Here is a 16,166-nt window from a genome sequence, read left to right as displayed (position 1 = left end):
GGAACAGCGTTCACGTGGCAGAAGGTGTTTTTTACCTTGGATTGGGGGCTGTGGACTGAGTACATATGCTACTCCTGAGGGAATTCTGCACACACTATTTTAAAATTCTGCACATTTTATTTGTCAAAACAACACAATATAATCATGCCAGTTTCATTTATTTGGCTAATTTATTTTAAAATACCTGTCAGCCAGTATATCTGTAACAATACAAACAACAAAAAAGATTCAGGAAATGTTTTTTTAACAAATAGATTTCTTACTAGGTGTATTAATACAGAACTCTGAGTAATAATTCATTTAAACAACAATACTGAAATGTATTTCCCACACCCCTCAAAACAGCGCAAAGGCTTGGGAGAGTTGGGTAACACAGGCACTGAGGAAGTAATTGCTGGGAAGATGCCTGGGAGTGAACCTGGAGTGTTGTACGGTGTGAGAAGGGCTGGATTAATCTTTTGTGGGCCCAGCGCCAAGCATATTTTTGGGCCCCCATGGGGGCAATGGAGCATGGCACGGGGACGGGAGGTCAGTCCCCAGGGCAAGGAGCTAGCCAGGGACATGGCATGTCAGGGGCGGCCCCGCTCCGCCCAGCCCAGTGCAAGGGCACTATTTACAAACCAGTAGTTGCCAGATCCATGATAGCCCACCCAGCCCTGTGGTGCCAGCATGCTTCTTCCCCTCAGGGGTGGCCTCATGCTGTGCTACACATCCTCTCCCCCCCGCGCTCAACACCAGAACACCCCGTCACCCCCAATTCTCTATGGCCAAAGCCCCCCCTGACCCCACCACAACTGCCCAGCACCCCGCACAGAACCCTCACTCCCCAGTGCCCCATCACACAGATCTTCACTGTCCCCTCACAGCCAAACACCCCCCTCAGGCCCACCAGAGACCCACTCCCCCACGCCCTGCCTACTGGCCACACTCACCGGCCCTTTGGTGATCTGGTCCCCAGGACTGGCCCCAGGGTGGGTAATCACTCGGGCCCCTCAGCAGTCATGTGATCAGCCAGGCCAGGGCCTGCCCCGCCCGGGCTCCCTCAGGATCCACTTGCCTGGAGGAGCCCAGCCAGGCCCCCCACACTGTCCCCCCCACCGCACTGGCTGAGACTGGCCCGGCTTCTGCATCAGTCCCAGGCAGCTAATTCCGGGGAGACAGGTGGGGCCTCACAGGTGGTGGGAAATAGAGACTGCCCAAAGCCAGAGGTGTAGTGGGGTCAGACCAAGAAGCAGAGAGAATCTGGCAGGTGGAACCAGGGGTAGAGAGGAGCCCTCGGCTGGCCAGTGGGCAGGCCAAGAAGAGCAGGGTGGGGAGCCAGTGAGGTCTCAGTGCACAGTGCAGGAAGAGCAGGCTGTGGCCCCTTCTGAGCATGGTCCTGGTGCCATGACACCACTGTAAACCCAGCACTGGGTGTGTCATACAGTACAGGGTTTTTGTGGGGGGGGGGTACAAGGGGAGTGGGTAAGGCCTCTGGGGCAGGGCCAGAAATGAGGGGTTCAGGGTGCAGAAGGTGCTGACCGGAGCCGCTGGGGTCCCTTTCTGCTTGGTTATTCTGGTCAACAACTAGACACCTGACAACCTTAGACCCCTGCAGGTCGCAGGCAGGTACTGACTAATGCCCACCAGAGCGCCGGTGCGGGGCTGTGCGGGGCCGCCTGGTCACTGCTCAGTGCAGCGGTTCCCCAAAGCAAGCGACGCTCCGGGCGCCAGAGCCGCGCCCCGTGTTCACGTGGTTTCCCGCCGCCTGGGACCCCGCCGGCTGTAGAACCACACGTGTGGGGGAAAGGCCCCGCCCAACGACCGCACGTGGCTCCGGGGGCCTCGCCCCTTCCATTGGAGTCCTCGCGCCGCCCGCTCCTCTCGCTCCGGCCTCTTCCCGCTCCCTCCCACCGCCGTCCGCGAGCTGCGCCCTCCTCACGCGCCCCTCCCGGCGGGCTCGCTGTGTGCGCAGGCGCGGGTCGGGGACAGGCGCGAGGAGGGCGGAGCGCCGCGCGGAGCGGAGGGGCGGGGTCACGAACTCTGACCTCCCGGAGCCGGAGCCGCCACCGACAAATAACCCCCCAGGAGAGGCCGCCGGGAGCTGGGCCCGCCAGGTGAGAGCGGCCGGGGTGGCCTGCAGCCGCTTTCCTCCCCCGGGCTCGGTAGCGGCTCACGCGAGGCCTGGCAGAGGGGCGCGGCGCGGCACTGCCCTGCCTGGGGGCGGCTCTCGTCCCTCGTTCCGCGCCGCGACCCAGAGGAGCCGGGGAAGCGGCCCCCTGTGTGTCTGTCCTGGGGCGGGCAGCTCCTCCTGGCGTCCCCGGGCGGCGACTCCGCGCCCTCCTGACCTTTCACCTCACAGGAAAAGCTTGTGTCTCCCCTCCCCGGATCCCGGCCGCGCCCCGGGGCCCGCTCCGCCCGCTCGCCCGGGAGTGGGGATCGGGGGCGGCTCCTGCGCCCGGCCTCCCGCGCGGCGGCTTTAGCGCCTCTGCCCGCCTGAGGGGGCGGCTGAACTTCCCGGTTGCCGCTGGGGAGGGCGGAGGTTGGGAGCGGGTTTGGCTCGTTAGGCGGGGGGGCGGTAGCGCCCGGGTCTCCCCTTCCCCGTTAGCGCACAGGCGGCAACAGCAGCCATTTTGTGTGGGCCGAGCGTCCCGTGCGGGTTTGACTGCGGCCGCTCGGGCGGAGAAGGAGGCTGGGCCCTGCCTCGGTCCCGCCGCTCGGTAGGGAGCTGTCTAGCTACAGGCCGGCCCCAGGGGCGCTCCCGACCCGAGCTGCATGGGCCTCGTACTCCTTCCCGGCGGAGAGGCTTGTCTAACACCACCTTTCAAGTGACAGGATTAAAGGCCGCGCCAACCACTTTCCCTGGCGGGGTGTGTGTGGGGAGGTGTCAGGCTAAAGCTGCCACCGCCTCGCCTTTTGTCTCCTTCATCACAGAGGAAAAAGCTACCCCCATGGGTGGACTGTGAAATGTGCTGGCTGAATATCAACTTTCTAATCGAAATAGAGGACAAGTTCACTCCTGGTAGCAGCCATTTTACTAGAAAATGGCAGCGTCTGCCCAGGTGTGTGACTGTGAAATCAAGACTCCTTCAACTTGGAGACCTGTCAAATTGAATGTAGTGTTTTTAAGCAAAAGGCTTACATGGCACACATAAAAGATCTTTGTTTTCTCTCTGCCCCTGTTCTCCCCTGTCCCCCATGAATTTAACCTGGTGCTTGCTGAAGGTGCCTGCCTGACAACCCTGCAGACTAAAAAGTTCTCCAAGTACAGTACAGGCCATTCACTGGCAGTACTCTTCCCTATTTTGTCCCACCACTGTATTAAACCTGATTTGAAGGCTCTTTGTGGGTGCCATGGCAAGCTTCCTTGGTTGACATTCCCACTCAGTGTTTTGGTTAATACAGTCAGGCTGCAAATTGATGTGGCTGCCAGTGTGAGCTGGACAGACTATCCATTCACTCCAGCTAAGACACTAGATGTTGAAGGGCTGGTTGATGTATATTGTTGGTTCAAATCTGTTTCAGACAAAATAGTAACCAAGATCTGGAGGGGGTAAGGCTTCATTCCACTGACAATCCCCTGACTGTCCAGGTTTAGTGAAAATACTACTTCACCCACCTTGTCTCTCTATAATCCTGAAACCAACCTGGCTATAACTATACTGCATGCAGGTTTAGTGAAGACTGATATTTTTCCTTTTTAATACAGTATGAAGGTAGAATCCTAGGACTGGAAGGGATCTCAAGAGGTCATCTAGTCCAGTCCCCTGCATTCATGGCAGGACTAAGTATTATCTAGAGTAGACCATTCTTGCCAGGTGTTTTTCTAACCTGCTCTTGTGTAATCTCATGATGGAGATTCTACAGCCTCCCTAGGCAACTTATTCCAGTGCTTAACCATGAGGAAGTTTTTCCTAATGTCCAACTTATACTTCACTTGCTGCAATTTAAGCCCATTGCTCCTTGTCCTATCCTCCAAGGATAAGAAAAATATTTTTTTCCCCTCCTCCTTGTAGCAACCTTTTACGTACTTGAAAACTGTTATCATGACCCCTCTCAGTCTTTTCTTTTCCAGACTAAACAAACCCAGTTTTTTCAATCTTCCCTCATAGGTCATGTTTTCTAGACCTTTAATCATTTTTGTTGCTCTTCTCTGGAGTCTGTTCAATTCGTCCACATCCTTCCTGAAATGTGGCACCCAGAACTGAACACAATGCTCCAGTGGAGGTCATCAGTGCAGAGTAGAGCAGAAGCATTATTTCTCATGTCTTGCTTACAACACTCCTGCTAATACATCCCAGAATGATGTTTGCTTTTTTTTTGCATGGAAATTGTCTTACAAATTTTGACAGGCTCCTGTATAATTGATATGGCAGACTTACTGTTTGCCACAGTGGTGGTGTTTTTTATTAGTTGTACCCGTTAGTGCCCAAAATGGCTAGGTACTGGTCAAATGCAAAAGGCACAGTCTGTGCCCTGTAAAACACACATGTATTTTGTAATAACTGTTTCATTTTTGCCAAAATACATTTATTGAAGTGGACATTGACTTCAGTATAGGGCAAGGCTAGCCATACTTCTTGCTAAACACTGAGATACTCATTGACTGCATATTAAATCATGTGTTTGTAACGGATAGTGGCTACTCTTGAAAGGAGGTGTGAGTGCTAATATTGTAGGCAGTGGCACTATTCTTCTTCTTTATTTGCATTATTGAAGCATGTAAGAGGCCTAATTGTGGACCTGGACCCCATTGTGATAATATTTATTTAAAAAAAAATTATAGCTCAACATTTTAGTCAGTTGGAACTGGGCAATTCTTCCACAGAAAATGTTGTTAAAAATGAAATTACTGAATCTGTCACTGCAGAGTCAGAAGAAATGACATTGTTCTGTGTTGTCTTTTTGTTTACACTTTTCTTTGTAGTTTTTCTGCTTTCGGGAAAGTCAATTTGGCCATTCCCTGTTGCACTTGCTACATCCTATAATTTGAAATGGCTTTCTGAAGGCAGTGTTTCCTGTCTGAAAAGAGTTGCTATGTCTGATTCTTAGACTATTGGAAAGAGACATCATCTTAAATTGTCATCTGTCACCTTAGTATCTGAATGTGTCCTGGAGAACAAAAATCATGTTAGGCCAGTGATCTAACTATCCTCTGTTTTTTCCCAGGACTCCTGGGGCTGTCTCTTAGCAGATTTATTTCTCTTCCTCCTTTTCTCATTCTTTACTGTTTTTACTTGTAGCTGTGAGAAAGCTAAATCAAAGAAATATCTTTTACTTTTCATTTTGAAGGCAGTGAGCTTTGTGGGCATTTTTATCTTCTCCTTTAATGAGTTCCATAGCTTTGGTCCTGATGCCAAAAAAGCTGTTGCCTGCTCTTATAAGCTTCACCCTTGAGGTTGAACATCATGGTTTCTACATAATAGAGCTTTGCTGGATGATTTCAACTCACCTATCTTAAGTTAACTCTAATTTTTTCTGTAGATTACTGAAAAGGAGCTATTGGAACTGATGGCCCAATAATAATGGGACTGTAGTTGCTGTTGACAAAGTCTCTGTCACTATTGCTCGGATGTGAAATGTATTTACAGATTATTTAGATTCAAAGTTATCTGTTTCGTTAATACCGATTTCCCTATGTAACATAAGATCTAAAGTATTTATAGTGACAAAATGTTGAATATTACATTGCTTAAATTTTGTATGTTGATGTATTTATTTTTTGTTGTTTTACTTACTAGTTTACTGTGCATGCATTGTATTGGTTAATGTGTAATAAACATACATTTTCTCCATCCAATAAAGTTGTTGTAGTTTTACCACAGTTTGTGAAGCAAAGTTGTCACATGGGAGAACAGATAAGCTATATGGTCTATATTGATTATTTGATTCTGAAAAAGTAAGACCAGTTTCCAAATATAGGGGACTCATCTGTGTGTCAAGATTCTAAAATAGATTGTCAAGTATGTACTTACTCTCCTGGCTTCTGAACCACAATTAGTTGAGGTTTTGTCATCTTGATTCTGCAAAGCTGAAAACAAATATTGTAGGATTTCACAGCATCTTGTGTATATTTGGTGAAAGAATGGTGTTGGTTCTCTCATGAGAGAGAATGAAAACTACTGCTAGTAAATGTGAGAAAAAGAATGCTTTGTACACTTAGTGTATAGAATATTTGCCTAAGGAAAACTATAAATTGTCAGTTTCTTAGCCATGATACTCAGTATATAGTTTTAGATGTCTTCATTTAATCCTAAAATCCTGTTTCACGACGTTTACAAAGATTATGGGGGCATTCCACTATTTGCTAAAAATATCAGTGATAGATGGGAGGACAAGTAGAGAGCCATGTAGGCTTGGGCAAGTAGAGAGCCATGTAGGATATGTACTCACGCACATCCCCAACCCTTCAGGTGTGTCTATGCTATACTTCCCTAAACAGTGCCTCAGTGGTTATATTGCTGTTTATACCCATGCTAGGGGCGCTCTGCTGTCAGCCCTGCCTGGGGTGACCAGGGTCCAGGTTGTCAGACCCGTGCTTACATCATCTGTAGCACTTACATCGCTCCATGGTGACAGCTTGGGCTTTCAAAAGGAGCAACAAGGGATGTAAGCATAAATAAATAAAAAGATTTGGCGGTCCCTTCAAAAGCGTCTGACGGTCCGGATTTGGCCTGCAATCCACCTGTTGACTACCCCTCTGTAAAGTATACAAGGACCTCTATTTTTATCTTTTGCTTTGCGTTAGAAATTCAGATCTAGTCTATCTAGGTTTGTTTTTTTCCCTGAAGCTCCATGGACAGCTAAAGAAACTAGTAAACTTGACATTAGACACAAGTGAAACCTGATTGAGGGGGAAATCATTTTTATTCAGGCTGTTTAAATCTTTTTCATTTCCTATTTAACCTGGGAATTACAGGCAAAAATATCTTTTAAATATTAAAAATGCTTGCTCCTTCAATCAAAGGTTGCAAGACCTCAAAATTCAGAGGATAACTGGAAAGATCACATAATAAGCTCTTTGGGACAAGTGGTGTGTCTTCCTTAATTTTTGTATACTACATTGTGGGCACTACTATAAATACCTACTATTTGTAAGGGGAAAACAAGCAGATTATTTTAGAAAAAACTTTCAATTTTTTTAATGCATAAGAAGCATAAAAAGTACACACTTCATTAATAGTATATTTTCAAACTAAAAAGTAATTCCTATACAAATGAAATTAGTGAATCTTTTATGGAAGATTTACTTTTTACATTGTTTAGAAAGGAGAAGGATGTCACTATGGAATATAGGGCTTTGAAGGCAGCAGGGAATAAGATATAATAGGTTACTTCCACTAGCTTGGCAAAATACCATATTTTAATTCAGTGCATCTAAATTTTTTTTCCAGAGGTGGATTCTTTCATCGATCACCTTCCCTAGCAGTCCTGTTCCCTTATCTGTCCTCCAGCTGCAGAGTTTAATATGAAAAAATTAATATCAGGATAGCATTAAAGTTATGAGGAAAAGATGCTTTAATGTGACTGGTGCAGATATAAGCATGGTTGCTTTTTCTTCCTCATTTTATGCCCATGAGTATCAAATCTCCCCTTATTTGCTTGCAGACCCACCTATTTTAAATTTCCTTGGTTATTGACATTATCTGTCTTTGTTTGACTCTCTTAAATGTTTGTGTGCAAATATGATCATATAGAAACGATATACAAAAACATGAAGCACTGAACAGGGGTGTGCATAGTTGCTTGAGTAATTTTGTTAGACCAAAAAAAAAAAAAAAGCCAACCTCTGGTAGTCTTCAGAGTCCTGAATTGGGCTGCTGTTCATAGGAAATATTACTGTTTGAAGACTCCTTTGCCATTGTGAGAAATATGGCTCTTTGGACTACAGTTTAATTGCTGGTTTAGATTTTTGTTCTGCTTGAACTTCCTGGTATTAAACTACTGAACTAAGTTTTGTAACTTTTTCAAAGAATGCTTCTGAGGCCGATTCTGCAGTGCTTTATAAATAATAAAAATGAAGCAAAAAATGTAAAACTATATACAGTAAGGTTAAGTTGCATGGAAACACAATCAGGACGATGATGCAAGTGGTAAGAGAGGCTACCAGTGAACTGACAAATGCTGAAGAAAAGTGCTGGAAGGAGCATTCTGACAAAGTGCTGAACCCTGTAGTTCATCCAGATGCAAGCATTGTATGTATGCTAGATGGACAGGGCAGCTTGCAAGGCAGAATGGATATCAGCACTGAATCACCATCAGTAAAAGAAATAGAGCAGTAAAGCAGTTAAACCAATGGGAAAGCTGCAGGAATAGACAATATAATAGTTGAGCAGCTAAAACGTGATGGGACAAGTGCTATCAAAGAATTAGGGAAAATACTTAAGGTATGGGAGCAAGAGAGAGGTACTGGATGACTGGCTGAAGGCAATAGTTGTATCAGTCCCGAAGAAAGGCAATCCTCCCAATCCAAATACCGTATTTTCCGGCGTATAAGACGACTGGGCGTATAAGACGACCCCCAACTTTTCCAGTTAAAATATAGAGTTTGGGATATACTCGCCGTATAAGACTACCCCTCTTCCAACGCACACCAAAAAAAAAAATTAAAAAAACATCAGATTTGATTTCAATATGGTAATTTTAATTCAAATGCTTATGACATGCAGGTACTTAGCAGGAAAACTGTCACTTATAAACATAAGGCTGTTTGTCATCAAACATGTAAACATAAAACAGTGCAAGTGGATTAAACTTTTCCTAATTCACTCTAAAGCTGAAAGGAAGGATAAGACAATAAACCCATGGGAGCTGCCATGCTGTTTGTTTTCTAAGCTGTCAACCAAACTGGAACTGATGATGATAGGAGGAAGATAACAAACAAGAGAGAGAGAGCAAGTGCCGGGCAAGTCCCTGGCGAGTTAGCAACGCCCATCATAACTGCAAGCTACGGTATTTTTACAGGTTTTGCTGGCGTGACAGTTTCCCTTTAAAAGCCTTCAAAATCCTCCTGTTCGTCATCTGATATCATAAGTACATCAATGACATCTTGTGATACATTTGTAAGGCAGTCATCGTATGGATCGAATTCCGTATCAGATGGTGTGGTCTCAGCTTCCGCTTCCTCTTCATCTTGCCACAAGTAGTCATCCTCCATACCATCTAATGAATTTGATATGCCACACTTCTTGAAAGACTTGATTACTGTTTCTGCATCAATATCATTCCAGGCTTTTCCAACCGTGGAGCACGCATGTTTCCTCCTTTTGTGAATGACTTTTCGCCGCTAACCATCCATTCATTCCACTGTTCTTGAATGCGATCTTTAAATGGCTTGTTTAGGCACACATCCAGTGGGTGTACCAACGATGTCAATCCTGCAGGAATAACTGCCGCATCTGTGTTTAGTCTTGCAAGCATTTGCTTGGTGCTGGGAGTTAAATGAGCCCTGAACATATCCCACACCAGTAGACTACATTTTTGAATAAGTCCACCTGGTCGCCTGCTCCATACATTATCAAGCCATAGCTTTACCCCTTCTTCATCCATCCAGCCTTTTTCATTCACATGTACAAAACAACCAACAGGGAACTTGAATTTCGGCATTGTTTTTCTTTTAAAAATAATCATTGGTCTCAGTTTGGCGCCATCAGCTGTGCATCCTAGTACCACTGTAAAACTGGACTTCTCATGTCCTGTTGTTTTAATTAAAATTGTTTTTTCACCTTTTTGATGGACAGTTTTATTTCCAACCATATCAAAATTCATTGGAGTTTCATCCATATTTCCAATACTACTTAACGCATAGCCATGTTTAGTGCGCTGTTGTATTATGTATCGATGGAAACTATTTACTTTGCTATCAAGATCTGCAGGTAATTTTGGGGCAATTTTCATCTTTTGCCTCAGTACCATATTATGCCTTCCCATGAATCTAGTACACCAGGATACAGTGGCCTTAAATCTGTTGCTGTGATCTGGGTTAGATTTGGCCCACGGAAGTGCAAACAAATGTATTTTATTTCGTGTCACTACATAACCGTTTTGGCGATGCTCATTCACCATGTCTGCTACATGTTTTTCGAGTTCTGGCCAATGTGGAGTGCCTCTTCTTAATGCACACTTACCCCTTGGCATACTCTTTAATGCTTTTTCATTTGCTTTCCAGTCCCGAACCATCTTTTCTGTTACTCCATATTGTCTTGCAGCAGCGCAGTTATTATGTTCCATGGCAAAGTTTACAACTTTAAGTTTGAAACTGGCTTCATATTTCTTTCTTCTTGCTGGTGGAGCCATGATGGGGTTTTGACTGTTGGACATTTGTATACTGTACTGTATGTACTGGTGCTATACTGTATGAACAGGTACAAATACTGGTGCTGTACTGTATGTGGTACCCAGTATACAACAACCAGCCAATCACGGCAAGCGATGTACCTTACCGGCGATTGGCTGGTTGTTGTATACAAAGCCTGCTTGGATTGGTCAGCTCTCCCTGCCTGCCCAGCCCTCCCTGTCTCCAAGACTATCAGAGCGGTAGCGCAAACACGCCTCTTTCACCCGTCTGGCCCGCCCTTGTATCCTATTACCTCCTTCTCTGCCTCTCAGATCTCGCACATGCGCGCCTGCGCCGCTTCACTGCAGTCCTCAGGAGCGAGATCTGAGAGGCAGAGAAGGAGGTACGGTAATAGGATACAAGGGTGGGCCAGACGGGTGAAAGAGGCGTGTTTTTCTGGGCACAGCGCCGCTCTATCTCTTTTTTCCATACCCCGGGCGTCCCGGACGCCTGCAGCTTGCTCCGCCCTTCACTTACACCTTCCCGGTGAGGCGCCCCCTGACCTCGTCATCGGGCGGGGATGTGGCCACGGCCATTTTTGAGCTCCCCCCACCATATGCGGCGACCGCAGATTCTCCAGTCCGGCTCGGAAGTTTCAGCACCCGCCCTATAAGACGACACCCGGCGTATAAGACGACCCCCGACTTTTGAGAAGATTTTCCTGGGTTAAAAAGTAGTCTTATACGCCAGAAAATACAGTAATTATAGAGGTACAGGCTTCTTATTAGTACCAGGAAGAATGATGAAAGTAATTATTAACAAATTAGAGGATGTAGCAGGCGAGGAACAGTGCAGCTTTAGACCAGGTCGAAGTTGCATTGTTCAGCTATACACACTCTGACAGTTATTTGGGGGAGGATAAGAAAGGGAATTAAAGATGTTTCCTGTTTTCATTGACTTCACTAAGGCATTTGATTTGGTTTGGAAGGATGCATTATGGAAATGAGTAAAATCCTATGGAGTTCCACAGTTATAAAAGTTATGTATGAAAACTCCCATCATGTCATAAGAATTGGTGGTAAATTAAGCAGCTGGTTCAAGTCAAACTTTGGTATAAAACAAGGGGGCCTGAAATCACCATGGCCTTTCATCATGTTCTTAATTTGGTTTAATGGAGGAACAAACCATGGACAGAAGTGAATTGTGATGCTGTACTGCTCCCTGTGTCTGCAAAGATGTTTGTGCGGGAGGGGAGAAGAGAGGAGGAGGAGAAGAAACATGCTGCTTAAAAACAGCTTAGAAAAATAAGTACTTAAATCTCTACTTATTTAGCACATTTAATCATAGAGGATCTTAAAGTTCTTGACAAACTATGATGCCTATTTATATATAATCAGTAAATTCGGAGTAAATTATGCCACCCTTCTAATGAGCACATAGTAACACTGGGCACTAATTTAGGAATGAAAATGAAGAGCAGTGTTTCCGTTTTCAACTGAATAGGGGATTTAGGCAGAATGATCCATGTTAGAATAGCAAAAAATGTTCGGAGTTGTACCAGCTAGAAGTCAGAAGCTTTGTTTTACATCTCTCATGAAAGAGGGCAACATCCTATATTGGGCAATTGTTTCATTACTGACTCAGAGGAAAGCAACCATCTACTGAATTGTCATCAGTTCCTGTAGTCCCCATGAGTTTTCCTTGGAGGCCTCTCATTTAAAGAATTGGCTCCATACATAGTTGGTTTCTGAGACCTAATGCAGTCCCATGGTGAGGTGTTATGACAGTCCAGGGAAATGAAACAGTCTTTTCACCAAACTTTCCATAGTATTAACTTTTTGTTGAGTGGGTGATAAGCTTTCCTACAATGGTTTACATATGTCTGGGGGATACACAGAAGATTTTTCCAACAATACCTGGTATAGTTATACTGGTATAACTCAAACTTGTTCCACAATAAGAGTCATTTTTGTAGCTTGGCTTAAATCACTTCTAATACAACATAAGCTAAACCAAAAAAAAAGACACTCTTATGGTGGAATATGAGTGCCCAGACCGGGAGTTACACTGGTATGACTGTAACAGTTTAAATTCACACCCTGCCTTATACCAGTATAACTTTCTATGCCACAAGTCCTAGTTGAAATACAGGTGTACATACAGCACTATGATTATTATGTAATATTTATACATCCTCGTAAGTATGTTCCCAAATATTTTAAAACTTGGGCTGTTGTTTAAAGCTTGTAATGTAAAATGAATTAGCTACAGACTGCAACAGATCTGAGGCGACAATCTGGTATAACCTGATGAAGTTTTGTGCAGACTTTGAAACCATATAATAAATTAGAATTAAGAAAATATATTAATGTAAAAAATTAGGTACTGTATAAAGACCCAGCTCTATGTGCATGGCTTACATTAATATCAAAAGGAATTGAGGGCCTGGTGTTTAGTTTTCTACGGTGTGTTTCCCCCATTTGGTGGCAAATCTTCATTTACATTGCCAATAATGGAGCATTGTAATGGAAATATTCATTAAACATAAAGCATGCATGAGTGTGTTAATTGTTCTTGAGTTTATTGATGTATCTATCTTTTCCATCATAATTTTAGAAGTGGGTGTCAGTTGAATGAATAGTTTAAGAAACACACTCCTGACATATGAGTATCAGCATAGAGAAGGGCATGAGAGAATAAGGATGCTGCTTAGAAAGATAGTTTACATTTCAAAAGTCAGACCATCACATAGTAAGGACATGTGACCATGCTTATTTCTTTTAAGGTCATAGTTCTTTTTAGGTCCTTGCTATATGGCATTGACTGATTTGTAAAGCTGGAAAGCCAGTGATTTGAATTTTGCTCTTCAACAGCAGAATAAAGGCCCTGTCTGCTCAGAAAAATTGCACAATTTTAACTACATTGAGATAAATGAAGGGTTACAACCCCCCAGTTGTGAATACAGTAATACTGTATTGTTAAATATGTGTTAGTACTGATATAGCTTTTTCGTATACAGGAAGGGAAACAGTCTATAGTGGTACAACTGCATCAATGCTAGGGGTTGTACCAGTGTAACTATATCGGTTTAAAAAAAAAGAATGATTCCTGAACTAACATGGTTACACCACTATTAAAACTGTGTGTAAGATTAGGCCTAATGTTATGTCCTCTGGAAGGAACGAACTACTACTGCAAAAAGGTGAAAAGGGGGTGATTTTTTTCAGTCACGTTAAGCTAACAGGGATTCTCAACCTTTTTTTAATCATGTCCCCAACTTTTTTGTGGTGAACAAAAGGGGATTTTCCAATGTAATCTAGATCGAATTGGGCCATCTAATACATTGATTCCAATAAAGGAGATTCTTCTTTAAATAAATCAGTCCTTTGATCCTGCTGTCTAACTGTGCATAGGCTGGGAAAGATTTTAAATGAGAACATACCATAGTATCCACAAAGTTTTCAGGACCGTATTTCTCAATTTTGGCACTAAAAAGTGCTAATCCGAGGGGCAGCCAGACTAAATTTCAGTGGCTGGCATTGTTGACTCTGTATGCCAGGTTGCAAAGCATCTCACTCAAATTTGGCAGTCACGATGGAGGAGTGACTGGGCCAGTTTTGAATGAGTGGCATTGCAACCCCATGACTGAATGGGAAAGGTCAGCATGCCCCCCTAAAGACTTTGGGGTCTCCCCTACTGTTGAGAACCGCAGAGCTAACACTTGGAAAAACCCTTTTAACAAGCATTAAGGGTTTGTATACACAGTAAAGTTATAACAGTTTAACCATAGCAGTATAATTATAGGATTTAGTTACCTTAATGTGCCTTTGAAAGTCTCCACCTTTTGATCATCATTAGTTACCCATAGAATTTAAGATATTAATTTCTTAACTATTTTTACTCTCAAATATAATTTGCTACACCAGTTTTAAACCAGTGGTCATGGCCAAAAAAGGTATTGTTTATTATTGGTATTACCATATTGTCTTGCAGCCCAGGTTATAGATCAGAACCCAATTTTGCTAGGCGCTCTACAAACACAGAACAAAAAGATGATCCCTACCCCAAAAAGTTTACAATGTAAGTGTAAGACGAGGCAACAGATGGATATATATGGTTGGGGTGTTACAAGGAAACAGAGACAGTATTGGTCAGCATGATAAGCAATGGTCTCACTGCATAGTCCTGGGGGAATTCTGTGCCAAAAAATTAAAAATTCTGTGCATAATGTTTTAAAATTCTGCTTATTTCATTTGTCAGCATAACACAGTATACTCATGCCAGTTTCAGTTATTTCGGTAATTTGTTTCAAAATACCTGTCAGCAAGTATGTCTGTGACAATACAGACAAAAAGAAAGATTCAGGAAATGTTGTTTTTATTTGGCAAATAGATTCCTTACTAATCATATTAATACAGAACTTTTTGTTTCATTTAAACTACAATACAAAAATGTGTTTCCTGCACTCCTCAGAAGCAGTGCAAAGGCTTGGGGGAATCAGGGGTAATGGAGGAGAGGGAAAGAGCCTGGGAGTGAACCTGGAGGGTTGTTGGGTGTGCATGGGAGAAATATAGAACAGTGTCTATGGGGAGGAGAGGGGGACAGGAGGGATTGTTACGGAGGTGGGGAGTCTCCCCCATGCAGACCCTGGCTGATCCTGAGCCTCTCCCATTCAATCTGGCATATCTACCCCTGTTCCTGTGTGTCCCTGACCCCATGTGGTGCTGGAGCCCCGCCTCTCACTCAGCCCCTGGCTCAATGCTGTTACCCCACTAGCACATGAGCCCACGCCCCAGTCTGTCCCCCACAGCCCTTCTGAACCCCACAGTCTGTTAGCCCCCCAGCAGTCCCATGTGCTGTATTCTGCCTCCTAACCTGGCTGCACAGGCAGGCTGCTGTGACTAATGCAGCTGGCTGCTAACTGTTACTGCTAGTCAGCCAGCTGTTCTGGCACCACAGCATCCTATGGGGAGTGAAAGGAGGAACTGCAGCACTTCTTTGGCAGAATGTATTTTCTGGCGGTGGGGGAGAGAATTCTGTGCCGGCCATGAATTCTGCATGTGCGCAGTGGTACATAATTCATCAAGAGCATAAGTGCACCAGTGGCCTAACTTGTCAAGTTTTTTGTAGGCATCTCTGCAAAGGAGAGTTTTAAGGAGGGATTGGAAGGAGGATAAAAAGGAGATATGGGGATGTTTAGGGGGAATTCTTTGCAATTGCGAGGGCCAGCAGGGGAGAAAGTGTGAAGGAGCTTGTTTGAAAATGCAATAAAGACAATAGAAGCTGACATCACTGCTCCTTTTATCTGTGTCATTGCTTTAAAAGGCTAGTAGGGGGCAATGTGCACATTCTGGAACAAGAAACAATCAGCTATCACTCTGATGTTTTTATTATTAATATAGAAAACACAATATGTATAAGGTGTGCTCTTCAGAGCAGGAAGTATGCCTTAGAAAGCACTTAGCATGTTGTGGGCATGCTTGGAATTAAGTAATAGGAATAGGAATAAGAATATTGCTGAAAACAAGGAAATTCAGAGTTTAGACTGAAACTCCTTAAGACTCAGTATTTAAGCCCAAAATTCAGATTGTGTAAAAGTTCATACTTTGTAGATATTTCCCTTCAAAATCCACTAAAGTAATGATTAAAAAATACTTCTTTATCACTATTGCTTATTCTCATTTCTTGATAATTTAAAATACTGCTTTCTTACAATGTTAACTGCTTACAGGTGCAGTAGCAGAAAGCACAGATTCTTTGGGGGTGGGAGGGAAGATGGATGAGGGACAAAAATATTTGAATGGTCTAGAAATCTGTCTGAGCAACAGGGTTTTACTTCTCAGTGTAGTGAGAACTCTTCAGGAGAGAGGTAGAAAGATTCATGTGAAAGGAAGAGGTGGGTGTTTACTGC

General features: G+C 44.0%; 1 protein-coding gene across 6 annotated transcripts in view; it reads left to right on the top strand.

The window, feature by feature from the left end:
- Nucleotides 1-1,959: 1,959 nt before the first annotated feature.
- NR2C1 (nuclear receptor subfamily 2 group C member 1) overlaps nt 1,960-16,166 on the top strand; it is a 96,632-nt gene continuing 82,425 nt past the window's right edge. For 5 of the 6 annotated variants that reach the window (XM_034772950.1, XM_034772935.1, XM_034772943.1 and 2 more), the window contains exon 1: nt 1,960-2,096. The gene's annotated coding sequence lies outside the window, so the exon portion shown is untranslated. The remainder of the gene's footprint in view (nt 2,097-16,166) is intronic. The other variant, XM_034772926.1, reaches the window with a different exon arrangement.

This window comes from Trachemys scripta, chromosome 1 (genome assembly GCF_013100865.1).
Source record: "Trachemys scripta elegans isolate TJP31775 chromosome 1, CAS_Tse_1.0, whole genome shotgun sequence".
NCBI lineage: Eukaryota > Metazoa > Chordata > Testudines > Emydidae > Trachemys > Trachemys scripta.
Note: the sequence above shows the minus strand (reverse complement) of the source record. Positions and strands in the feature narration are given on the sequence as shown.